The sequence below is a fragment of the Triticum dicoccoides genome, chromosome 1A, assembly GCF_002162155.2.
Source record: "Triticum dicoccoides isolate Atlit2015 ecotype Zavitan chromosome 1A, WEW_v2.0, whole genome shotgun sequence".
In the NCBI taxonomy this organism is placed as follows: Eukaryota; Viridiplantae; Streptophyta; class Magnoliopsida; order Poales; family Poaceae; genus Triticum; species Triticum dicoccoides.
The window spans coordinates 342,067,569-342,095,137 of record NC_041380.1 but is presented as its reverse complement, the minus strand read 5'-3'; the positions used below and the strand labels follow the sequence as shown (position 1 = coordinate 342,095,137).

At 46.7% G+C, this 27,569-nt stretch overlaps 1 pseudogene; it reads right to left on the bottom strand.

The window, feature by feature from the left end:
• LOC119353080 lies at positions 1-25,728 on the bottom strand (annotated as a pseudogene).
• Positions 25,729-27,569: the final 1,841 nt, after the last annotated feature.

Here is a 27,569-nt window from a genome sequence, read left to right as displayed (position 1 = left end):
TCACTTCAAACAGAATGTTGGATCCAAAATCACCACAAACATAGCATGTATATGTTGTGAATCAAGCCAACCCATGGCATGGACCACGACCCCGTTGAGCACTACCACTCAAACGAGGTCCTCGATGAAGAATCAACTCGATCATCCACTCGGTCACCATCACCACCGCCATCCTCTCAGCCACCACCATCAACACCACCACCCCCTAGGCCACCACCATCAACACCATCACCGCCACAGCCCCTAGGCCACCACCATCAACACCATCACCGCCACCACCCCTTTGGCCACCGCCATCACCACCACCATCCTCTCGGCCACCACCATCAACACCACCACCCCCTAGGCCACCACCAACATTCCAAAAAGAGGCTTCCAAGATATCTCCACGAGTGAGCTCCCAATACTTTCTTGCGGTTTCATCCATTGTATTTGGATTCATGAACATGATAGCATGTTCCTCGGTCTTCTTGGCATCATGAATCCTATCCTCATCAAGTGCAAGCCTACGCTCCTCCGCCTTCAACTTTCTCTCTTCAAACACCAACTTGGTCTTCCATTTCTCATCCTCCCACACCTTGAGCTCATTCCACCTCGCCGTCTTATCTTCTTGACGCTCGTCTGACAACACCTTCTTGGTCTCAATCATTGCCACAAGTTCTTCTTTGTAAGTATCACTGAATGCATTTCTCTTTGTTTCTTTTGCAATCTTGTTTCCTTCCTGTCGTGGAATTGTCACGGCAGATGTCCTAGAGCAAGGACTTAGTCGTAGGGCCATCGCACTAGGAAGCTTAAAGGGGTTAATAGGGACAAAGGACACGAGAGGGTTTTATACTAGTTCGGGCCCTTACGATGAAGGTAAAAGCCTACGTCTAGTTGAGATTGGTATTGCTGGGGTTTCGAGCACCAAGAGGCTCAACTCGCCGGCTTGGTTATCGATTTGTTGTTTCTTGCCCTAAGCCGCCACCGGGTCGTCCCCTTATATACATGGGTTGACACCTAGTGGCCTATAGAGTCCCGGCCGGCTCATAGTCGTGTCCGGCTCGGTGACTTCCTTTACATGCCTTTCTTTACTAGTCTTTCCTTACATACGGCGGTTCACAATATCAGGCCTTAAACCGCCTTCAGGCCTTTGGGCCTTCTATAAGATTTAATAAACTATAATGGTGAATGTTTACTGGGCTTCTTGTGTAACCCGCCATTGGGGCTGACCCGGCCCCTCCTGGGCGGGTCATAACTGATAGTAATATCCCCAACATTAGGCCCCAGGTTGACTTTGAACTTCGTTCTTTATCAATCTTCAATACTTAGACAAAAATCCATCTTCTTATCTTCGCTGAAATTTTCTTGTAACCCACCGTGACATCATCTCTTGAAAATGCAAAAAACTTTCATGACGTTTTCTTCCAACGGATCTTTTATCTTTAATGTTTCCTGAGAATCGAGGCGCCTGTATAACTGGATAACCATTATTCGGTTCTCCCTTGATTTTCGTGCCTGTCTATTCGCATCTTTTCCTTATAAATAGGCACGCCTCGGCCTTCTCATTCTCCTCTCTCGCTCCGTCTTCTTCCTCTCGCAAACCCCCTGCTGCTTGAGTTCTACCGCCGCCGCGCCTCATCTCCGTCTCCGTCGACTTTGGCCGCTGCATCAACCTGAACCGATCTAGAGAAACCGCGGCGACCTCCGCAGTAGACCTACAACCGTAAGTTTTCTTTCCTTCGTTTCTCATATCTGCATTAGGGTTTCCAAGCTCCTGCATGTTCTTCATAGTTCATCATAGTTCATCGTAGTTCTTCCACCGCCAGCCTTTTCGGATCAAAAAGTTATATATGTGCTCACGCGGTAGTGTGTTTGTACCTCTTCTTGATCCCCAGATCCCTTTCTCTGATTAAAAAGGCTGCTTCAGAACTTACCGACTCCTCTGTACTGAACTTTTTAGGTCTAGAATTGTTTTCATTTTGAACAACCATTTGATCTGGAATAATACCAAGCAATGTAGGAAACTTGTTTGTCTCAATACTTAGCTGAATTTGCCTTCTTCAAATATCTGTAGTCATGGCGGCTTATCATGCCGGCTTAATTTTCCTTATATGTCATTAGCCCTTAACTAAGCCACCATTAGTTGTTTTGCATCTTCATCACTTAACTGTCAGTCTCACCATTAAACTGAACCAGCATGTTGCTTTTCTTTTCAGTTCCTTGCACATCATGCCATCAAAAACACCAACCATATGTAACTGGGTTCCCTCAACCATAACTGAGGAACGTTTGAAAGTGTTCTTCACCATAGGATTTCTACCAGCAAAAACCATCATGTCTTACCGTGCCCCTGACCTGGAAGAAGAACGGCCCAATCTGAGAGACAGTGAGGTGATCGTTTTTACTGACCACATGAACCGTGGCTTCTCACCGCCCGGCTCAAAGTTCTTCAGAGAGGTCCTCCACTTTTTCAAGCTCCACCCTCAAGATATCGGACCCAACTCCATATCTAACATTTGTAACTTCCAAGTGCTCTATGAGGTATATCTTCAACAAGAGCCGACCGTGGAGTTGTTTAGAGAATACTTTTATCTAAACCGGCAGAACGAGTGCACCAACGGCCTTAGCTTAGAACTTGGAGGCATATCAATTCAGCGCCAGCAGGGTGCCATCTTCCCCCTCATTGTCTTACCAAGTCACCCAAAGGACTGGAACCAAACTTGGTTCTACTGCCGGGACACTTCACCAGCAAACGAGAAGCCACTGTCGGGTTATCGCCCCGATCGTCTTGATTCCAAGTTCGCGCTTCCTGATAAGCTTAGTGTCGCTGAACGCAAGAGGCTGATACCATCCATCAAAAGGATCAATGCTCTGTTGGGGAACGGGTTAACTGGAGTTGATCTGACCCGCTGCTGGATCTCATGGCGGGTCATCCCTTTGAGCCGCCGGTCAAAGCTGATGTATAAGTATGGTGGAGGCCCGGATGACTCTCTTCATCACAGCCCCGTTCAATTGATAGAAGAAGATATTGTCTCAATGTCAACTCTTCTGGTGAACGGGAAATACGAAAATTGTAGTGTCGTCGGGTTAAACCCCTTCTGCCAGCTTAACCCGGTGCCAGAAGTAAGGATGTCGTTATTTCTCTCTTTTGTATTTTCCCAGCCGTATTGTTTTAATACTTTCCTGACTCTTTATCTTGTTTTTACCTGTCTACAGGCCAACTCTGACTTCTACAAAGTTATGTATGACCAGGAGGCTGCCAAGAAAGCGAAACTCGCCCCCATAAACGCCAAGAAAACGACCCGGAGGTGAAAAAAGAAGAAAAAGAGCATTGCTGAAGATTTGATGAAGCTTGATGATACATCTGACTCGGAGGTAGCCCTTGATTCCCTTGGCCATTTTTTTAACAATCTTATTGACACTGATCATTACCTGGATGACACTGGGGCCAGTCAGGCTGTGGAAGCAGAGGTAACTATCATTTCCTCCGACTCAGAGCCCTTGCCAAGACAAAAGTTCAACGAATGATCCGCAAAGTAAGGTTTTCTAACCCTTTAGTCACTTGGATCCCAACTTTCGTTTGAAAAAGCAGCAACATGAAAGCCGCCGTCAAGCTTGGACTGAAGATGAGCCGGCTGTCGTTCTTCAACAAACTCCTCAGAAGCGTTCGAATGAGGTTTACTTCTTTCTGTCTTTAACTCTTTTTAATGGATCCTTCCCCTTGTACTACTTTTAACTCTATTTTACCCTTTCAGGAGGTGTCTCGCTCTTCTGGCGACTCATTATAGATGCAATTTCCGGCCTTCAAGACTGCCCCTGGGTAATGAAAAATCATCATATTTTCCGGTTTGTTCAAATTGTATCTTTATACTGATGATCTTGCAACATTTTTCTTAGTGGCCAAGCTAAACCGGTGGAAGACCCGCCAGTGCTTGCATCTGGCCCGGCCAGGCCACTTCTCCATTAACCGACGCTCCAGCAGACCCGCCTGTTGATATAGAAGCAAATCCTCCTGAGCCGTCGTTTGATGAGACCACTGTGAACCCTTTTGCTATTGGACCATCAAGCTCAGCCAACCTGCCATCACTGTCTGCGCAAGACGTTCAGATCACCGGGAGCCGCTTTATTGAACCAGGGAACCCAACCGTGCTGGCTCGGTGTACTGCAAAACAAGAGGCATTGGAGAGGCAGAAAGTTCATTTTGACGTTGCCAACTATGACCATCTAAATGCCAATGATATTCTATCCGACTATCTCAGCCATGTACACTCCAGTCGTGACACTCAGATTGAAAAGGTCAAACAGCTGCAGTTAAAATACGAGGTACATTCTTCCGGCTTATCTATATTCCTTCAGCCCCCAAGTCTTCAGATTATGAAAGAACCAGAATGACCTGTAGACTTTAAAATATAGGCCGAGACCTTTATCTTTGAAACTTTTCTTGAATTTAATAGAACAAAGCTTCACATGTAGTCCCCAAGGGCCGGTTCATTTTGATCATAAATGAGCCGATACTTTAAATTGTTTGGTATCGTATTCAATGTTGGAAATATGCCCTAGAGGCAATAATAAAATGATTATTATATTTCCTTGTTCATGATAATTGTCTATTATTCATGCTATAATTGTATTATCTGGAAATCGTAATACATGTGTGAATACGTAGACCACAATGTGTCCCTAGTGAGCCTCTAGTTGACTAGCTCGTTGATCAACAGATAGTCATGGTTTCCTGGCTATGGACATGGGGATGTCATTGATAACGAGATCACATCATTAGGAGAATGATGTGATGGACAAGACCCAAACCTAAGCATAGCACAAAGATCGTGTAGTTCGTTTGCTGTAGCTTTTCTGGATGTCAAGTATCATTTCCTTAGACCATGAGATTGTGCAACTCCCGGATACCGTAGGAGTGCCTTGGGTGTGCCAAATGTCACAACGTAACTGGGTGACTATAAAGGTACATTACAGGTATCTTCGAAAGTGTCTGTTGGGTTGGCACGAATCGAGACTGGGATTTGTCACTCCGTATGACGGAGAGGTATCTCTGGGCCCACTTGGTAATGAATCATCATAATGAGCTCAATGTGATCAAGTGGTTGATCACGGGATCATGCATTACGGTACGAGTAAAGTGACTTGCCGGTAACGAGACTGAACAAGGTATTGGGATACCGACGATCGAGTCTCGGGCAAGTAACATACCGATTGACAAAGGGAATTGAGTACGGGATTGATTAGGTCCTCGACATCGTGGTTCATCCGATGAGATCATTGAGGAGCATGTGGGAGCCAACATGGGTATCCAGATCCCGCTGTTGGTTATTGACCAGAGAGTCGTCTCGGTCATGTCTGCTTGTCTCCCGAACCCGTAGGGTCTATACACTTAAGGTTCGGTGACGCTAGGGTTGTATAGATATGAGTATGCAGTAATCGGAAAGTTACTCGGAGTGCCGGATGAGATCCTGGATGTCACGAGGAGTTTCGGAATTGTCCGGAGGTGAAGAATTATATATAGGAAGTGTAGTTTCGGCCATCGGGAAAGTTTCGGGGTCACCGGTATTGTACCGGGACCACCGGATGGGTCCCGGGGGTCCACCGGGTGGGGCCACCCATCCCGGAGGGCCCCATGGGCTGAAGTGGGGAGGGGAACCAGCCCATAGTGGGATGGTGCGCCCCCCCTTGGGCCCCCATGCGCCTAGGGTTGGGAACCCTAGGGGAGGGGGCGCCTCCACTTGCCTTGGGGGGTACTCCACCCCCTTGGCCGCCGCCCCCCTAGGAGATCCCATCTCCTAGGGCCGGCGCACCCCCTAGGGGGCCTATATAAAGGAGGGGGGAGGGAGGGCAGCAACACCTCAAGCCTTGGCGCCTCCCTCTCCCCTGCTACACCTCTCCCTCTCGCAGAACCTCGGCGAAGCCCTGTTGCGATCACTGCTGCATCCACCACCACGCCGTCGTGCTGCTGGATCTTCATCAAACTCTCCTTCCCCCTTGCTGGATCAAGAAGGAGGAGACGTCATCCGCTCCGTACGTGTGTTGAACACGGAGGTGCCGTCTGTTCGGCACTTGGTCATCGGTGATTTGGATCACGGCGAGTACGACTCCATCATCCCCGTTCTCTTGAACGCTTCCGCGCACGATCTACAAGGGTATGTAGATGCACTCTTCTCTCGTTGCTAGTTGACTCCATAGATTGATCTTGGTGAAACATAGGAATTTTTTTTGTTTTCTGCTACGATCCCCAACAGTGGCATCATGAGCTAGGTCTATGCGTAGTTACTATGCACGAGTAGAACACAAAGTAGTTGTGGGCGTCGATATTGTCAATTTGGTAGCCGTTACTAGTCTTATCTTGATTCGGCGGCATCGTGGGATGGAGCGGCCCGGACCAACCTTACACGTACGCTTACGTGAGAACGGTTCCACCGACTGACATGCACTAGTTGCATAAGGTGGATGGCGGGTGTCTGTCTCTCCCACTTTAGTCGGATCAGATTTGATGAACAGGGTCCTTATGAAGGGTAAATAGAAATTTGCAATTCACGTTGTGGTTTTGGCGTAGGTAACAAACGTTCTTGCTAGAAACCTATAGCAGCCACGTAAAAACTTGCAACAACAATTAGAGGACATCTAACTTGTTTTTGCAGCAAGTGTTTTGTGATGTGATATGGCCAAAGGTTGTGATGAATGATGAATGATATATGTGATGTATGAGATTGATCATGTTCTTGTAATAGGAATCACGACTTGCATGTCGATGAGTATGACAACCGGCAGGAGCCATAGGAGTTGTCTTTATTTATTTATGACCTGCGTGTCAACATAAACGTCATGTAATTACTTTACTTTATTGCTAAAGCGTTAGCCATAGTAGTAGAAGTAATAGATGACGAGACAACTTCAAGAAGACACGATGATGGAGATCATGATGATGGAGATCATGGTGTCATGCCGGTGACAAGATGATCATGGAGCCCCAAGATGGAGATCAAAGGAGCTATATGATATTGGCCATATCATGTCACTATTATTTGATTGCATGTGATGTTTATCATGTTTTTGCATCTTGTTTACTTAGAACGACGGTAGTAAATAAGATGATCCCTCATAATAATTTCAAGAAAGGGTTCCCCCTAACTGTGCGCTGTTGCAATAGTTCGTTGTTTCAAAGCACCACGTGATGATCGGGTGTGATAGATTCCAACGTTCACATACAATGGGTGTAAGACAGATTTACACACGCAGTACACTTAGGTTGACTTGACGAGCCTAGCATGTACAGACATGGCCTCGGAACACAGAAGACCGAAAGGTCGAGCATGAGTCGTATAGAAGATACGATCAACATGAAGATGTTCACCGATGTTGACTAGTCCGTCTCACGTGATGATCAGACACGGCCTAGTCAACTCGGATCATGTTATACTTAGATGACTGGAGGGATGTCTATCTAAGTGGGAGTTCATTGAATAATTTGATTAGATGAACTTAATTATCATGAAGTTAGTCTAAAATGTTTACAATATGTCTTGTAGATCAAATGGCCAACGTTGTCCTCAACTTCAACGCGTTCCTAGAGAAAACCAAGCTGAAAGACAATGGCAGCAACTATACGGACTGGGTCCGGAACCTGAGGATCATCCTCATAGCTGCCAAGAAAGATTATGTCCTAGAAGCACTGCTAGGTGACGCACCCGTCCCACAGAACCAAGACGTTATGAACGCTTGGTAGACACGTGCTGATGATTACTCCCTCGTTCAGTGGGGCATGCTTTACAGCTTAGAACCGGGGCTCCAAAAGCGTTTTGAGCGACACGGAGCATATGAGATATTCGAAGAGCTGAAAATGGTTTTCCAAGCTCATGCCCGGGTCGAGAGATATGAAGTCTCCGACAAGTTCTTCAGCTGTAAGATGGAGGAAAATAGTTTTGTCAGTGAGCACATACTCAAAATGTCTGGGTTGCATAACCGCTTGACTCAGCTGGGAGTTAATCTCCCGGATGACACGGTCATTGACAGAATCCTTCAGTCGCCTCCACCAAGCTACAAGAGCTTTGTGATGAACTTCAATATGCAGGGGATTGAAAAGACCATTCCTGAAGTATTTGCAATGCTGAAATCAGCAGATGTAGAAGTCAAAAAGGAACATCAAGTGTTGATGGTGAATAAAACCACTAAGTTCAAGAAAGGCAAGGGTAAGAAGAACTTCAAGAAGGACAGCAAGGGAGTTGCCACGCCCGGTAAGCAAGCTGCCGGGAAGAAGCCAAAGAATGGGCCCAAGTCTGAGACTGAGTGCTTTTATTGCAAGGGAAGTGGTCACTGGAAGCGGAACTGCCCCAAATACTTTGCGGACAAGAAGGCCGGCATCACAAAAGGTATATGTGATATACATGTAATTGATGTGTACCTTACCAGTACTCGTAGTAGCTCCTGGGTATTTGATACTGGTGCGGTTGCTCACATTTGTAACTCAAAGCAGGAGCTGCGGAGTAAGCGGAGACTAGCGAAGGACGAGGTGACGATGCGTGTCGGGAATGGTTCCAAGTTCGATGTGATCGCCGTCGGCACGCTACCTCTACATTTACCTACGGGATTAGTTTTAAACCTCAATAATTGTTATTTAGTGCCAGCTTTGAGAATGAACATTGTGTCAGGATCTCGTTTAATACAAGATGGCTACTCATTTAAATCCGAGAATAATGGTTGTTCTATTTATATGAGAGATATGTTTTATGGTCATGCTCCGATGGTGAATGGTTTATTCTTAATGAATCTCGAGCGTAATGCTACACATATTCATAGTGTGAATACCAAAAGATGTAAGGTTGATAATGATAGTCCCACATACTTGTGGCACTGCCGCCTTGGTCACATAGGTGTCAAATGCATGAAGAAGCTCCATGCAGATGGACTTTTAGAGTCTCTTGATTACGAATCATTTGACACGTGCGAACCAAGCCTCATGGGTAAAATGACCAAGACTCTATTCTCAGGAACAATGGAGCGAGCAACCAACTTACTAGAAATCATACATACTGATGTGTGCGGTCCAATGAGTGTTGAGGATCGCGGTGGCTATCGTTATGTTCTCACCCTCACTGATGACTTGAGTAGATATGGGTATGTCTACTTAATGAAACACAATTCTAAGACCTTTGAAAAGTTCAAGGAATTTCAGAGTGAGGTTGAGAATCAACGTGACAGGAAAATCAAGTTCTTGCGATCAGATCGTGGGGGAGAATACTTGAGTCAAGAATTTGGCACACACTTAAGAAAATGTGGAATAGTTTCACAACTCACGCCGCCTGGAACACCTTAGCGTAATGGTGTGTCCGAACGTCGTAATCGCACTCTATTAGATATGGTGCGATCTATGATGTCTCTTACCGATTTACCGCTATCATTTTGTGGCTATGCTTTAGAGACTGCCACATTCACTTTAAATAGGGCTCCGTCGAAATCCGTTGAGACAACACCGTATGAATTATGGTTTGGGAAGAAACCTAACCTGTCGTTTCTAAAAGTTTGGGGATGCAATGCTTATGTCAAGAAACTTCAACCTGCAAAGCTCGAACCCAAGTCGGAAAAATGCGTCTTCATAGGATACCCTAAAGAAACTGTTGGGTATACCTTCTACCTTAGATCCGAAGGCAAGATCTTTGTTGCCAAGAATGGGTCCTTTCTAGAGAAAGAGTTTCTCTCGAAAGAAATAAGTGGAAGGAAGGTAGAACTTGATGAAGTATTACCTCTTGAACCGGTAAGTGGCGCAGCTCAAGAAAATGTTCCTGAGGTGCCTGCACCGACTAGAGAGGAAGTTGTTGATGATGATCATGAAACTTCAGATCAAGTTGCTACTGAACTTCATAGGTCCACAAGGACATGTTCCGCACCAGAGTGGTACGGCAATCCTGTCTTGGAAATCATGTTGTTAGACAACGGTGAACCTTCGAACTATGAAGAAGCGATGGCGGGCCCGGATTCCGACAAATGGCTGGAAGCCATGAAATCCGAGATAGGATCCATGTATGAAAACAAAGTATGGACTTTAACTGACTTGCCCGTTGATCGGCGAGCCATAGAAAATAAATGGATCTTTAAGAAGAAGACATACGCGGATGGTAATGTGACCATCTATAAAGCTCGGCTTGTCGCTAAGGGTTATCGACAAGTTCAAGGGGTTGACTACGATGAGACTTTCTCACCCGTAGCGAAGCTGAAGTCTGTCCGAATCATGTTAGCAATTGCCGCATTCTATGATTATGAGATATGGCAAATGGAAGTCAAAACGACATTCCTTAATGGTTTCCTTAAGGAAGAATTGTATATGATGCAGCCGGAAGGTTTTGTCAATCCTAAGAATGCTGACAAGGTGTGCAAGCTCCAACGCTCGATTTATGGGCTGGTGCAAGCATCTCGGAGTTGGAACATTCGCTTTGATGAGATGATCAAAGCGTTTGGGTTTATGCAGACTTATGGAGAAGCCTGCATTTACAAGAAAGTGAGTGGTGGCTCTGTAGCATTTCTCATATTGTATGTGGATGACATATTGTTGATGGGAAATGATATAGAATTCTTGGAAAGCATAAAGGCCTATTTGAACAAGTGTTTTTCAATGAAGGACCTTGGAGAAGCTGCTTATATATTAGGCATCAAGATCTATAGAGATAGATCGAGACGCCTCATTGGTCTTTCACAGAGTACGTACCTTGACAAGATATCGAAGAAGTTCAAAATGGATCAGTCAAAGAAGGGGTTCTTGCCTGTATTGCAAGGTACGAGATTGAGCTTGGCTCAATGCCCGGCCACGACAGAAGATAGAGAAAAGATGAGTGTCGTCCCCTATGCCTCGGCCATAGGGTCTATCATGTATGCTATGCTGTGTACCAGACCTGATGTAAACCTTGCCGTGAGTTTGGTAGGAAGGTACCAAAGTAATCCCGGCATGGAACACTGGACAGTGGTCAAAAATATCCTGAAGTACCTGAAAATGACTAAGGAAATGTTTCTCATTTATGGAGGTGACGAAGAGCTCGTCGTAAAGGGTTACGTCGATGCTAGCTTCAACACAGATCTGGATGAGTCTAAGTCACAAACCGGATACGTGTATATTTTGAATGGTGGGGCAGTAAGCTGGTGCAGTTGCAAGCAAAGCGTTGTGGCGGGATCTACATGTGAAGCGGAGTACATGGCAGCCTCGGAGGCAGCACACGAAGCAGTCTACGTGAAGGAGTTCATTACCGACCTAGGAGTCATACCCAATGCGTTGGGCCCGATGACTCTCTTCTGTGACAACACTGGAGCTATTGCCCTTGCCAAGGAGCCCAGGTTTCACAGGAAGACCAGGCATATCAAGCGTAGCTTCAACTCCATTCGTGAAAGTGTTCAAAATGGAGACATAGAGATTTGTAAAGTACATACGGACCTGAATGTAGCAGATCCGTTGATTAACCTCTCCCTAGAGCAAAACATGATCAACACCAGAATTCCATGGGTGTTCGATTCATCACAATGTAACTAGATGATTGGCTCTAGTGCAAGTGGGAGACTGTTGGAAATATGCCCTACAGGCAATAATAAAATGATTATTATATTTCCTTGTTCATGATAATTGTCTATTATTCATGCTATAATTGTATTATCCGGAAATCGTAATACATGTGTGAATACATAGACCACAATGTGGCCCTAGTGAGCCTCTAGTTGACTAGCTCGTTGATCAACAGATAGTCATGGTTTCCTAGCTATGGACATGGGGATGTCATTGATAACAGGATCACATCATTAGGAGAATGATGTGATGGACAAGACCCAAACCTAAGCATAGCACAAAGATCGTGTAGTTCGTTTGCTGTAGCTTTTCTGGATGTCAAGTATCATTTCCTTAGACCATGAGATTGTGCAACTCCCGGATACCGTAGGAGTGCCTTGGGTGTGCCAAACGTCACAACGTAACTGGGTGACTATAAAGGTACATTACAGGTATCTCCGAAAGTGTCTGTTGGGTTGGCACGAATCGAGACTGGGATTTGTCACTCCGTATGAAGGAGAGGTATCTCTGGGCCCACTCGGTAATGCATCATCATAATGAGCTCAATGTGATCAAGTGGTTGATCACGGGATCATGCATTATGGTACGAGTGAAGTGACTTGCCGGTAACGAGACTGAACAAGGTATTGGGATACCGACGATCGAGTCTCGGGCAAGTAACATACCGATTGACATAGGGAATTGAGTACGGGATTGATTAGGTCCTCGACATCGTGGTTCATCCGATGAGATCCTCGAGGAGCATGTGGGAGCCAACATGGGTATCCAGATCCCGCTGTTGGTTATTCACCGGAGAGTCGTCTCGGTCATGTCTGCTTGTCTCCCGAACCCGTAGGGTCTACACACTTAAGGTTCGGTGACACTAGGGTTGTATAGATATGAGTATGCAGTAATCCAAAAGTTGTTCGGAGTCCCGAATGAGATCCTGGACGTCACGAGGAGTTCCGGAATTGTCCGGAGGTGAAGAATTATATATAGGAAGTGTAGTTTCGGGGTCACCGGTATTGTACCGGGACCACCGGATGGGTCCCGGGGGTCCACCGGGTGGGGCCACCCATCCCGGAGGGCCCCATGGGCTGAAGTGGGGAGGGGAACCAGCCCATAGTGGGATGGTGCGCCCCCCCCCCTTGGGCCCCCCATGCGCCTAGGGTTGGGAACCCTAGGGGAGGGGGCGCCTCCACTTGCCTTGGGGGGTACTCCACCCCCTTGGCCGCCGCCCCCCTAGGAGATCCCATCTCCTAGGGCCGGCGCACCCCCCTAGGGGGCCTATATAATGGAGGGGGAAGGGAGGGAAGCAAGACCTCAAGCCTTGGCGCGTCCCTCTCCCCTGCTACACCTCTCCCTCTCGCAGAAGCTCGGCGAAGCCCTGCTGCGATCACTGCTGCATCCACCACCACGCCGTCGTGCTGCTGGATCTTCATCAACTTCTCCTTCCCCCTTGCTGGATCAAGAAGGAGGAGATGTCATCCGCTCCGTACGTGTGTTGAACGCGGAGGTGCCGTCTGTTCGACACTTGGTCATCGGTGATTTGGATCACGACGAGTACGACTCCATCATCCCCGTTCTCTTGAACGCTTCCGCGCGTGATCTACAAGGGTATGTAGATGCACTCTCCTCTCGTTGCTAGTTGACTCCATAGATTGATCTTGGTGAAACGTAGGAATTTTTTTTGTTTTCTGCTACGATCCCCAACATTCAAAGGACTTAATACTTCGGCTTAACCATGAGAAACTTGTTGAACTGCATACATTAGCCCCCAAGTGCCAAGTGATGTTACTTTGTAAGGTACTTGGGACTTAAAGTATGTCTTTAGAGTCACAAAAATTTGATTTGGCATACATTATCCCCCAAGTGTCAAGTGGTTTTTTGTAAAGTACTTGAGACTTGAATATTGACTTTTGAACTTGAAACAAAATCTTGACGGATCTGAATGTTTTGCAGAATGCCTTATCTGAATAGAACTCGCAATTGACTGATGCGAAGACCCGGCTAGCGAGTCAAGAGGCAGAAATCAAATCCGCTAACTCCAAACCGCAAATAAGTCTCTCTGAGATAGAAAATTTAAAGACCAGCTATGCTGCCAAGAAGAAAACTTGGGAAGAGGAAAAAAAACACTTCTGACCCAACGTGCTGAGAAGGCCGAATCAGCCCTTGAAAAGATTTCAACAGAGCTGAATGGGTTAAAGGGCCGGGTGTCTCAAATGGTGGCTGCCATCTTCGATAAGCCGTTCGACTTGAATTTTGTGTGCTTTTTGCTGATCTAGAGTATAAGCCGCCAGCTGACTTTGTGTATAAAATATGTGCAGGCCCATGAAGTAAAAATCTGAGCCAAGATCCCTTGATTAAACTGAAGGCAGTGTATACTTTGGTAGAACAACTGTATATTGGCGCATAGCGGGCACTTGCCGCCATCTCTCCTGCCAATCAAGGACCCAACCGGCTCAGCGATGTCCTGAAGAAACTGTCAATCCCGCCTGCCAGATTTCAAGAAGTGAAACGCTCCTGTGCGCGAGCCGGGGCTTTGACTGCCCTGAGCCGCTCCAAGGCTTGGGTGCCAGACCTAGACCCGGCGGACGTGGCCAGGGGCTATCCCACCGTGAAGGAAGACGGATCTCCCTTTGAGCAGGATGACTTCATGGCTTGCGTGTGCGGAGTCCAGCCTCAGGCAACTACCCTTGGAGATGATACCAATATTGACAAATATCAGCCGGGTTTTGATAGTGAGAATAAGAAGATGGCCACTCCCTCGTACAAGGTAACAGATTTGATCCCACCGGTAAGAGAAGACACATTTGCCCCGGAAGTTGACCCGGTCGGCCTGATCGACGATGAAGCCGAATTTGTCACCGTGAACGGTTTTGATTGGTCAAAACCCAACTTCCAGCCAACAGAAGGTGGTGAACCGGTGAGGGAGGAGCAATGATCATCTTCGTGGGCTTATAAAGGCGTGTAATAGCTTAGCTGTGAAAACACTGTATGCTTTGCTTATGCCATCGCACATAAAACACTTCTATGTGATTCTGTGTTTCCTGATGCCAATGTATGCATCGTATTTAATGTTTGTTTCTGCAACATTTGAACTCTGTTCCTGTAGATACAAAGAAAAGACTGGCTTGGCGGCTTAGAACCAAACGGGTTAAAACACCCGGTTTATAGCCAATATGTTTACCACAATAGGAACCAGAAACAGATATAAACAAAGGACAAGGGCTGAGACCGACTCTTTTAGTTAATGAAGCAGGTAATTGTGTATAAGTAATAAACATACCTTGTACATTTTGATCCTTAGACCGCCGGCTTGAATAACCCGGGTGATGGGATTGATAATTCAAATTTTATGAGAGGTCAATGCTTTTGAATACTCAATGATCATTATACCTTGGTAGCCGTGTTGTCAAATAGTCGAGCCGGTGAAGAAGACCAGGCTAATTATTTGTATTATTGACACAACAAAAAACTAAAAGGCAAACAACAGATAATAAGCATAATTTAACCTTGTATTCAAAAGGTTGGGGGCTTCTATTTCGAATACGACCAGTAAACCGGACCAAAGGGGTTAAGCTAAGGTTCGAATACGACCATATAGCCCCCAGTGGTTTTGGCGTTGCGCCGATCAAGAGGGTACCGACAGCTATGTTCTCTTTGGTTCGAATACGACCTATGTTTGAACAGGAAGCCCCCAAATGACCTTGAGAGGTTTTTAACGACCCTGATTCGAATACGATCCAAATCGGGACCAAAAGGGGTTAAGCTATGATTCGGATACGATCAAGAAGCCCCCAAGTGAGTTTGGCCTTGAGCCGATCAAGAGGTTTACAACAGCTATGTTCTCTTTGGTTCGAATACGACCTATGTTTGAACAGGAAGCCCCCAAGTGACCATGATAATTGCAGCTAGATTCGAATACGATCATAAGCCGGACCAAAAAAGGTTAGACTTGATTCAAATATGATCAGCTCCTTAATAGTCATTTGAGAATAAGAAATAACAAAGATGCATAATCTTTGAAAAGAAAAGAGACCGATGGTCTTACTTTATTACTTATCATGGTATATACAATGGTAAAGTGTGTACATGATGAGAGCCGGTAGCTCAGGTGTAGTATGGCCGAAGTTGAGCAATGTTCCACGGACGGCGGGTCTCCTCCTCCGAATTACGTGAATCTTTGTGTTCTCGAACATCAATGAGGTAATACGGCCCATTGTTTAAGTTCTTGCTGACCACAAAGGGTCCTTCCCAAGGTGGGGATAGCTTGTGTGCATCTGACAAATCCTGGATGAGCCGGAGCACCAGGTCGCCTTCCTGAAAAGTCCTGGATTTGACCCAGCGGCTGTGATAATAGTGCAGGTCCTGTTGATAAATTGCTGATCGAGCCGCTGCTAAATCTCTTTCTTCATCCAACAAGTCAAGTGCATCCTGTCTGGCTTGTTCATTATTAGCTTCAACATAAGCCGCCACACGGGGTGAGTCATGGCGGATGTCACTAGGCAACACTGCTTCTGCTCCATAAACCATGAAGAAAGGTGTGTAACCCGTAGACCTGTTAGGCATGGTGTTGATACTCCACAACACCGAGGGTAATTTCTCTACCCAAGAACCCGGCGTTCGCTGTAAGGGAACCATAAGCCGGGGTTTGAGACCTTTTAAAATTTCCTGATTGGCTCTCTCAGCTTGAAAATTGGATTGAGGATGAGCTATAGAAGAAACATCAAGTCGGATGTGCTCACGTTGACAAAACTCCTCCATAGCCCCTTGGGACAGATTAGTGCCATTGTCAGTGATAATGCTGTGTCGAAAACCAAAACGGAAGATCACCTTTTTCATGAACTGAACCACCGTGGCCGCGTCACAGTTACTCACAGGCTCCGCCTCAACCCAGGTAGTGAATTTATCAACTGCCACCAAGAGATGTGTCTTTTTATCCTTAGACCTTTTGAAAGGTCCCACCATGTCAAGCCCCCAGACTGCAAACGGCCAAGTGATTGGAATCATCCGGAGCTCTTGAGCCGGCACATGTGCCCGTCGTGCAAACTTTTGACATCCATCACATCTCCTGACCAGATCCTCTGCATCAGCGTGAGCCGTCAACCAGTAAAAACCGTGACGAAAAGCCTTGGCCTCCAAAGAATTTGACCCGGCGTGATGACCACAATCGCCTTCATGGATCTGACGAAGTATTTCTTGACCTTCTTCGAGGGAAACACACCGCTGAAATGCTCCGGAGACACAGTGATGGTATAATTCTCCATCCGAAATCGTCATTGACTTAGACCACCGGGTTATCTGTCGAGCCAGGGTCTCATCCGCTGGCAACTCTCTCCGGGTCATGTAAGCCAAGAACGGTACTGTCCAATCTGGGATGACATGAAGAGCCGCCACCAACTGTGCCTCTGGGTCAGGAACAACCAAATCTTCTTCTATGGGTAACTTGACAGACGGGTTATGTAAAACATCCAAAAAGGTGGTAGGTGGTACCGGCTTACGCTGAGACCCCAACTGGCTTAAAGCATCAGCCGCTTCGTTCTTTCGATGGTCAATGTGCTCCACCTGATACCCTTTGAAATGCCTTGCAACAGCATCAACCTCCCGCGATAAGCCGCCATGAGAGGGTCCTTGGAATCCCACTTGCCTGATACCTGTTGAGCCACTAGATCTGAGTCGCCAAGACATCTGACCCGGCTCAAACTCATCTCTTTTGCTACTCGAAGACCATGGAGCAAGGCTTCATACTCTGCTGCGTTGTTAGTGCAAGGAAACATCAACCGTAACACATAACAAAATTTGTCACCTCGCGGAGAGGTTAACACAACTCCAGCCCCCAAGCCTTCCAACTGTCTAGACCCATCATAATGAATAGTCCAATACGTGTTGTTTGGTTTCTCTTCTGGCATCTGCATTTCTGTCCAGTCATTAATGAAGTCAACCAATGATTGAGATTTGATCGCGATACGTGACACATACTTCAACCCATGAGACCCAAGCTCAATTGCCCACTTGGCGACTCACCCAGTGGCTTCTCTGTTTTGAATGATGTCTCCCAAAGGAGCAGAGCTAACCACGGTGATTGGATGTCCCTGAAAGTAATGCTTAAGCTTCCGGCTTGCCATGAACACCCCATATACGAGCTTCTGCCAATGTGGATATCGTTGCTTGGATTCAATTAGCACCTCAGTGACGTAGTAAACCGGCCATTGAACCGGATGCTCCTTGCCAGCCTCCTTGCGCTCCACCATAATAGACACACTAACGGCTCATGAGTTGGCGGCCACGTATAACAACAGCGACTCTTTCTCAACTGGAGCAACCAGGACCGGCGGCTCAGCAAGCTGTGTTTTCAGATCTTCAAAAGCAGAGTTTGCAGCATCGCTCCGAACAAAATCATATGTTTTCTTCTTCATCTGATACAGAGGCATTGCCTTCTCCCCTAACCGGCTTATGAAACGGCTCAAAGCAGCAACACGGCCCGCCAGTCGTTGAACGTCATTGATGCATGTTGGTTTGGCCAGGGATGTAATTTCCTTGATTTTCTCCGGGTTAGCCTCAATACCTCGGTTAGACACCAAAAAACATAAGATCTTGCCAGCTGGGACTCCGAAAAAACACTTGGCCAGGTTAAGCATCATTTTATAGACCCGGAGATTATCGAAAGTCTCTTTCAAATCTGTGACCAAGGTTTCCTCTTTCCTGGATTTTACCACTATATCATCCACATAAGCATGAAGATTACGCCCAATTTGATCATGAAGACAATTCTGCACACACCGCTGGTAAGTCGCCTGGGCACTCTTAAGCCCAAAAGGCATAGACACATAGCAGAAAGCCCCAAAAGGAGTGATAAAAGCCGTCTTCTCCTGATCCTCAACTGCCATCTTGATCTGATGATAACCTGAATAAGCATCCAAGAAACTCAAACGTGCGCAACCCGTCGTAGCATCAATGATCTGATCGATACGGGGGAGTGCAAAAGGATCAGCCGGACAAGCCTTGTTCAGATCGGTGTAATCCACACACATACGCCAGGTGCCATTCTTTTTGAGTACAAGCACCGGGTTGGCTAACCACTCTGGGTGAAAGACTTCTACAATGAACCCAATTGCCAAAAGTCGGGCCACCTCTTCTCCAATGGCCTTGCGCCATTCTTCATTGAACCGTCGGAGAAATTGTCTGACAGGTTTAAACTTTGGATCAATATAGAGAGTGTGCTCAGCGAGTTCCCTCGGGACACCCGGCATGTCTGAAGGTTTCCATGCGAAGATGTCCCGGTTCTCATGGATGAACACGATGAGTGTGCTTTCCTATTTTGGATCCAAGTTAGTACTGATGATGAACTGCTCGGATGAGTCGCCAAGCACAAAGTCAACCATCTTGGAGTCATCAGCTAATTTGAACTTCAACACTGGCTCATGCTTTGTTGTTAGTTTCTTTAATGACGTTATGTCTGCCGGGTCAACATGATCTTTGTAAAAAATTAACTGTGATGGTGCCCTTATAACCCGGCATCTTAAGCTATAAATACACATAACACGGCCGAGCCATGAATTTGGCATAAGCCGGCCGTCCAAACAGAGCATGATACGGGCTTTTGATCTTAACCACCTCAAAGGTTAATTTTCTGCTCTGGAGTCATACTCATCCCCAAAGGCTACTTCCAGTTCAATCTTACCCACTGGGTATGCCGACTTGCCAGGAACCTCACCGTGAAAAACAGTGTTGGATTATTTAAGACTCTTATTAGTCAATCCCATCTAGCGGAACGTCTCATAGTAGAGGATGTTGATGCTGCTGCCTCCATCCATGAGTACCTTAGTGAATTTGTACCCACCAACCTGAGGCGTCACCACCAAAGCCAAGTGACTCGGGTTATCGACCTGGGGTGGGTGATCCTCTATGATCCACACAATAGGCTGCTCTGACCAACGTAAGTAACGTGGAACCACCGGCTCAATGGCATTGACGGCCCTCTTGTGAAGTTTCTGGTCTCTCTAACATAAGCTAGTGGTAAATACATGGTATTGCCCACTATTCAGCTGCTTCGGGTTGCTCTAATATCCGGACTGCTGCTGCTGATTACCTTGGCCAAGTTGCGGATTATACCATCCTTGGTTACCAGGATGGCCCTGACCGTGGAATCCTCCTCCACCTAAGCCGGCGCCCGGGCCTTGGAAACCGCCTCCACCTGAGCCGCCACCTGGGCCGTGACCTCCATCAAACGCGTTTGAACTTTTAAATGCCTTCATGATCGTACAATCTTTCCATAGGTGGGTGGCTGGCTTCTCCCGGGTGCCGTGTTTTGGACAAGGCTCATTCAATAATTGCTCAAGGGTGGGACCTGAACCGCCCGACCGAGGGGGCTGTCTGCCCTTGCGCCATTGATTTCCGCCCTGTGTATTGGTGTTAACAACAAACTCATTAGCCTTACGTTTATTACCTTCTTCATTTGCCGGGTTATGCTGGTGACCCTTGCCATTGCCATTCTTCTTTCCCTTCGTTGCCTTTTCTTTGTCAGACACCGGGTCCTTGGTAGTATCAGAATCAGCATACTTGACGAGAGCCGCCATTAATGTTCCCATGTCATTACAGTCACGCTTGAGCCGCCCCAACTTCTGCTTCAGAGGGTCAAAACGGCAATTTTTCTCCAACATCAAGACCGCTGAGCCGGCATCCATCTTATCAGATGAATATATTACCTCCTTGACCCGGCGCACCCAATGGGTTGTGGATTCACCATCCTTTTGCTTGCAATTGGTCAGGTCCACAATCGACATAGGCTGCTTTACACGTGTCTTTAAAGTTCTGGATGAACCGGGCCTTCAACTCCGCCCATGAGCCGATAGAATTGGGTGGCAATCCCTTCAACCAAGTACGAGCTGTTCCATCTAACATCATAGTGAAATACTTGGACATTGCTGCATCGCTGACCTCCAATAACTCCATAGCCATCTCGTAACTCTCAATCCAAGCCCCGGGCTGTAAGTCAGCCGTGTAATTAGGTACCTTACGAGGCCCCTTAAAGTCCTTTGGCAAATGCTCATTACGTATGGCCGGCACCAAGCAAGGAACGCCTCCGGTTCTTGTGGCCACTCCTGCCTCGACCGAGGTTGCTGGATAAGCCGAAAAAGTTTGATGAGCCGCCTGGTTTGCTGCCATTTGAACTGCTCGTTGCGCCTCTTGACGAATCCTCTCCTGATCCGCCAAGATAAGGGCTCCGGCCCGCACCGGCTCATGCCTATATGGCCGGTTGTGGCATTGAGCATTGCTTGACATCTCTGCGGATTCCATATGCCTACTGTAACTCAGGCTCCGGCTTGGGCGAGGAGTTGAATGGATCATGTCTCGACTGTAGGAGTATGCATCCGGCTGTGCTAGAGCTGTTTGAAGAAGTTCTCTTACCCTCCGTGTTTCAGTTGCTGCCGGTGAGTCACCTTCCATCGAAAGAGCCGCCAAACAAGCCGATGCTGCAATGAGGTTTTCCAAAGGGTTGGAGAAGTGACCCAGCGGCATTGGGACGTAATGAGGCGGAGCGGTAATTATACGAGCCGGATCCATGGGGTGCAGCTGGACCGGTGCGCCAGGTGTTGTAATCCGAGGTGCCTCTGGTGGGTTACTTCCCCCGGCTCTGGGTGTGTGAAAACGATTCCTAGGATCGAGAATTAGAGGCAGACGTGATTGGATTTTCTGATGCCTCCTCCTCATGACCTCGTTTGACGCGTTCAGATCCACCGAGAGCCGGAAGGTCTCCGCTTGAAGCTGTTGAGCACGAACGTCCAAAGCCGCCCGCTCTGCTGCCATCCTCACTTCCTCTGCGGCTAGATTTTCTTTAGCTTGCACCATCTCTTCACGTACGCGTGCCACCTCTGCGTCATGCTGGGCTTTATCCGCCGGCTCTACCACGGCAGTCAATAGAGTCGTCAGTTTATCCATGAGGTCCATCAAGATCTGAGCTAGGGGGCGCGCGGGGTCTCCTGACCCGGCTGCGGCCGACCTGGTAGCTGTTGCCGCCACTGCTATAGAGTTCTGCCCGGGCTGTGTCCCTACCATGAAGACTCTGACACAATTCGGCGGCTCAAGAGGGTCCGGAATACTGCTACCATCGGAACAGCCCCCGAGCATGCCGTCGTGCAGCTGGTACAAAGAGTCCGTCCCACCCGTTCATGAAGCAGTATCAGAACAGACGGCCGTCTCACCGCCCTCCACCAATCCTTCAGAGTATTCACCGCCGTGGACGCAGCCTACAAAGGCATGCTTCACGGCAGATTGAACACGGGCGGTCCTCGTGTGCCGAGCCGTTTCAATGAGGTTGGTGTGGACGTACAGCTCAGGACCTGACTCGCCGATCCGGCCTATGAAGACGTGAATTCCGCCGAAGGGGAGCCGGTATCCGTACTCAATTGATCCGGCCTACGGGCCCCAGCCTTCATCATCGATGTAGAGCTTGCCGCAACGACTCTTGGTCATCCGGCCCACAGCGTATCCCTTGAGCCCTTCGAAGTTGCCCTTCAAGAACACAAATCCACCGTGCGCTGGCCCCACGGTGGGCGCCAACTGTCGTGGAATTGTCACGGCAGATGTCCTAGAGCAAGGACTTAGTCGTAGGGCCATCGCACTAGGAAACTTAAAGGGGTTAATCGGGACAAAGGACATGAGAGGGTTTTATACTAGTTCGGCCCCTTACGATGAAGGTAAAAGCCTACGTCTAGTTGAGATTGGTATTGTTGGGGTTTCGATCACCAACAGGCTCAACTCACTAGCTTGGTTATCGGTTTGTTGTTTCTTGCCCTAAGCCGCCACCGGGTCGTCCCCTTATATACATGGGTTGACACTTGGTGGCCTACAGAGTCCCGGACGGCTCATAGTCGTGTCCGGCTCGGTGACTTCCTTTACATGCCTTTCTTTACAAGTCTTTCCTTACATACGACGGTTCACAATATCAGTCCTTAAACCGCCTTCAGGCCTTTGGGCCTTCTATAAGATTAAATAAACTATAATCTTGAATGTTTACTGGGCTTCTTGTGTAACCCGCCATTGGGGCTGACCCGGCCCCTCCTGGGCGGGTCATAACTGATAGTAATATCCCCAACATTTCTCTTTGTTTCTTTTGCAATCTTGTTTCCTTCCGGTCTATTGTTGGAATCTTCATCAACCTCACCGTCCTCCTCAACGGATATCCTCAACCTTGCTCTATTTGAAGTGGTCTCCATGATTCTTTGGATCAACTTCTCGTCCTTGCATAACTCTTTGTAGATGATGCAACATGAAGGGCTTGTGGCCAAACTTAGTGTTCCGATGCTTGAATTGCTCTTGGATGTAGGGGTCGTACTTGCTACCTCTTGAGCACTGCATTGGATTTCCCCGAAGAGGAGAGGATGATGCAGCAAAGTAGCGTAAGTATTTCCCTCAGTTTTTGAGAACCAAGGTATCAATCGAGTAGGAGGCTACGCGCGAGTCCCTCGTACCTACACAAAAACAATAGCTCAACGCAATTAACGCACTTAGGGGTTATCAATCCCTTCACGGTCACTTACGAAAGTGAGATCTGATAGAGATGATAAATAATATTTTTGGTATTTTTGGTGTAGAGATACAAAGTAAAAAGTAAAAGCAAAGCAATAATAAAGTGATGGAGATTGATATGATGAGAAAGAGACCCGGGGGCCATAGGTATCACTAGTGGCTTCTCTCAAGAGCATAAGTATTCTACGGTGGTTGAACAAATTACTGTTGAGCAATTCACAGAATTGAGCATAGTTATGAGAATATCTAGGTATGATCATGTATATAGGCATCACGTCCGAGACAAGTAGACCGACTCCTGCCTGCATCTACTACTATTACTCCACTCATCGACCGCTATCCAGCATGCATCTAGAGTATTAAGTTAAAAACTGAGTAACACCTTAAGCAAGATGACATGATGTAGAGGGATAGTTTCACGCAATATGATAAAAAAACATCTTGTTATCCTCGATGACAACGATACAATATGTGCCTTGCTGCCCCTTCTGTCACTGGGAAAGGACACCGCAAGATCGAACCCAAAGCTAAGCACTTCTCCCATGGCAAGAACAACCAATCTAGTAGGCCAAACCAAACTGATAATCGAAGAGACTTGCAAAGATAACCAATCATATATAAAAGAATTCAGAGAAGATTCAAATATTATTCATAGATAGACTTGATCATAAACCCACAATTCATCGGTCTCAACAAACACACCCCAAAAAGAAGATTACATCGAATAGATCTCCATGAGAGAGGGGGAGAACATTGTATTGAGATCCAAAAAGAAAGAAGAACCCATCTAGCTACTAACTATGTACACGTAGGTCTGAAGTAAACTACTCACACTTCATCGGAGAGGCTTGGATGATGATGTAGAAGCGCTCCATGATCGATGCCCCCTCCGGCGGAGCTCTGGAACAGGCCCCAAGATGGGATCTCGCGGATACAGAAAGTTGCGGCGGTGGAATCAGTTTTTTGGCTCTGTCCCCGATCGTTTGGTGGTACGTGGATATATATAGGAGGAAGAAGTACGTCGGTGGAGCTTCTAGGGGCCCACGAGGCAGGGGGTGCGCCGTCCACCCTCGTGACCGCCTCGTGGCTTTCTTGGCGGAGGGTCCAAGTCTTCTGGATCTTATCTGATGAGAAAATCACGTTTCTGAAGGTTTCATTCCGTTTGGACTCCTTTGATATTCGTTTTCTTCGAAACCCTAAAACAGGCAAAAAACAGCAATTCTGAGCTGGGCCTCCGGTTAATAGGTTAGTCCCAAAAATAATACAAAAGTGGATAATAAAGCCCAATAATGTCTAAAACAGTAGATAATATAGCATGGAGCAATAAAAATTATAGATACGTTGGAGACGTATCAGTACTCCACCACTTGCACACCACTCGGTGGTGCATGATTCACTTGGTTGATGCAACTGGAACATCGGTTGCATTGGTCATGAATGGTGCTCCAACGATGCCCAAGAGAACCTCGCGTATGTCTTGATCGCACGTCCACGGAGTTGTTGTAGTGGTCGGTAATTATCTCCCAAAACATGGTCTTGGTTTGATCCGTTCCAATCGTTGCATCCATGGAAATCATGCACCAAGCATTGCAAAGAGCAATATCCACTATGTTCACCATCAACCCTTCTTCACTGCAAATTCCATGATGCTCACCACCGGGAGTGAATAATCCCTTCGTAGGCTTGCTGGACGGTGTTGGAGATGTATGAGATTTCTCATGTAGTCCAATCAGTTTGTTACGAGTTGATCCCTAGTATCCACTCTGTTCTGAGATTGATGTTGCTATGACTTTGCTATGCTTAATGCTTGTCATTTGGTCCCGAGTGCCATGATTTCATATCTGAACTCTTTATGTTTTCATCAATATATTTGAGTTCTTGATCGTATATGCCCATTGTATGCACTAGTTATTGTTTTGAACTGTAGGCTCCAAGGTGATAATAACCGGGATACTCTTCGGGATGAGCATAATTTGAGGAGTTGATGTATTCACCATATGTTGTTGCTTTGATCCGGTTCTCTATCAAAAGGAGGCTTTAATTACCCTTATATTTCCTTATGGACCCCGCTACCACGGGAGGGTAGGACAAAAGATGTCATACGAGTTCTTATTATAAGCATGTATCAATATATACGGAATACATGCCTACATTGAATTGATCAATAGGAGCTATCATGTGTCGCTCTAGGTTGTGATTGTTGCATGATGAATGTCATCCATACAAATATCCATCTCTGATCCAATGCCTAGGCTTTGCTCATATTGTCTTTGCTAAGTTACTACTGTTGCTGCTATTGTTACAATCACTACAAAACTGCTACTGTCACTGCTACTATTACTATTGCTAATGTTACCGCTACTATCAAACTATCACACTATTGTGCTACTATACACTTTTCTGCAGAGAAATAACTTTCCAGGTGTGGTTGAATTGACAACTCAACCGCTAAGGCTCATAAATATTCTTTGGCCCCCTTGTGTCTAATCAATAAATTTGGGTGAAATACTAACCTCGAAGACTGTTGCAATCCCCTATACTTGTGGGTCATAAAGATCTAATCTAGGTTAGATGTCCGATCAGTGCAACCCGTGCCTGGCGTGCCAACATGACGACCCTGAAAACCATCAGTAGTCTTGATCGATAGGTGCACAAGACTTGAACTACCAGAAGGTATCATACATGGGGGGTTTACCTAGGTTCGTGTCATATTTATTGAGAAACACCCTACTCCTACTTTGGATTTGATTAATGGGGGAGAAACACCTCACATGAGGGGGGTTACAATGTATGTGGAGATGATACTATCAACACTATGACTATGATGTCAAATGCCTCAAACTACCCATGGCCTTGCCTTAGAAAGGATAACGAGGCCTAGGGTTACATGGTTTGCTAACTGACCTATGGTCCAGATCAGAGGAGGAGTTCGTGACTTGCAGTCCAATACGAGAACCTTCTAGTGAAGGCAATATGCCCTAGAGGCAATAATAAATTTGTTATTTTATATTTCCTTATATCGTGATAAATGTTTATTATTCATGCTAGAATTGTATTAACCGGAAACTTGATACATGTGTGGATACATAGACAAAACACTGTGTCCCTAGTAAGCATCTACTAGACTAGCTCGTTAATCAAAGATGGTTAAGTTTCCTAACCATAGACATGTGTTGTCATTTGATGAACGGGATTACATAATTAGCAAAATGATGTGATGGACAAGACCCATCAGTTAGCATAGCATATTGATCGTTCAGTTTTATTGCTATTGCTTTCTTCATGTCAAATACATATTCCTTCGACTATGAGATTATGTAACTCCCGGATACCGAAGGAATACCTGGTGTGCTATCAAACGTCACAATGTAACTAGGTGATTATAAAGATGCTCTACAGGTATCTTCGAAGGTGTTTGTTGGGTTGGCATAGATCGAGATTAGGATTTGTCACTCCGAGTATCGGAGAGGTATCTCTGGGCCCTCTCGGTAATGCACATCATGATAAGCCTTGCAAGCAATGTTACTAATGAGTTAGTTGCGGGATGATGCATTACGGAACGAGTAAAGAGACTAGCGGGTAACGAGATTGAACTAGGTATGAAGATATCGACGATCGAATCTCGGGCAAGTAACATACCAATGACAAAGGGAATGACGTATGTTGTCATTACGGTTTGACCAATAAAGATCTTCGTAGAATATGTAGGAACTAATATGAGCATCCAGGTTCCGCTATTGGTTATTGGCCAGAGAGGTGTCTCGGTCATGTCTACATAGTTCTCAAACCAGTAGGGTCCGCATGCTTAACGTTCGACAACGATTTTATATTATATGAGTTATGTGATTTGGTGACCGAATGTTGTTCGGAGGCCTGGATGAGATCACAGACATGACGAGGAGTCTCAAAATAGTCGAGAGGTAAAGATTCATATATTGGACGATGGTATTCGGACACCGGAAGTGTTCCGGGGTACCGGGTGCATATCGGGTCACCGGAAGGGGTTCCGGGCATCCCACCGGCAACTACATGGGCCTTAATGGGCCAAGGTGGGGACAGACCAGCCCCTAAGGGGCTGGTGTGCCACTACCATATGGGCTAGCCAAATTGGAGAAGGAAAGGGGGAAAAGGGAATAGGATTCCCCCTTCCCCCTCTTCCCTTCCTACTCCGAATAGGAATAGGAAAGGGGGGAGACCGAATTGGGAGGACCCCAAGTAGGATTCCTCCTACTTGGGGAGAAACCTTGGCTGCCTCTCCTCCCCTCCAACCTATATATATATATATATATATACATATATATATATATATATGTGGGGGGGCACCGCTAGAACACATGACAAACATTGTTCCCGTGTGCGGCGCCCCCCTCCACATTTTACGCCTCTGGTCATATTCACGTAGTGCTTAGGCGAAGCCCTGTGCGGATCACTTCACCATCACCGTCACCACATCGTCGTGCTGACGGAACTCTCCCTCGACACTTTGCTGGATCAAGAGTTCGAGGGACGTCATCGAGTTGAACGT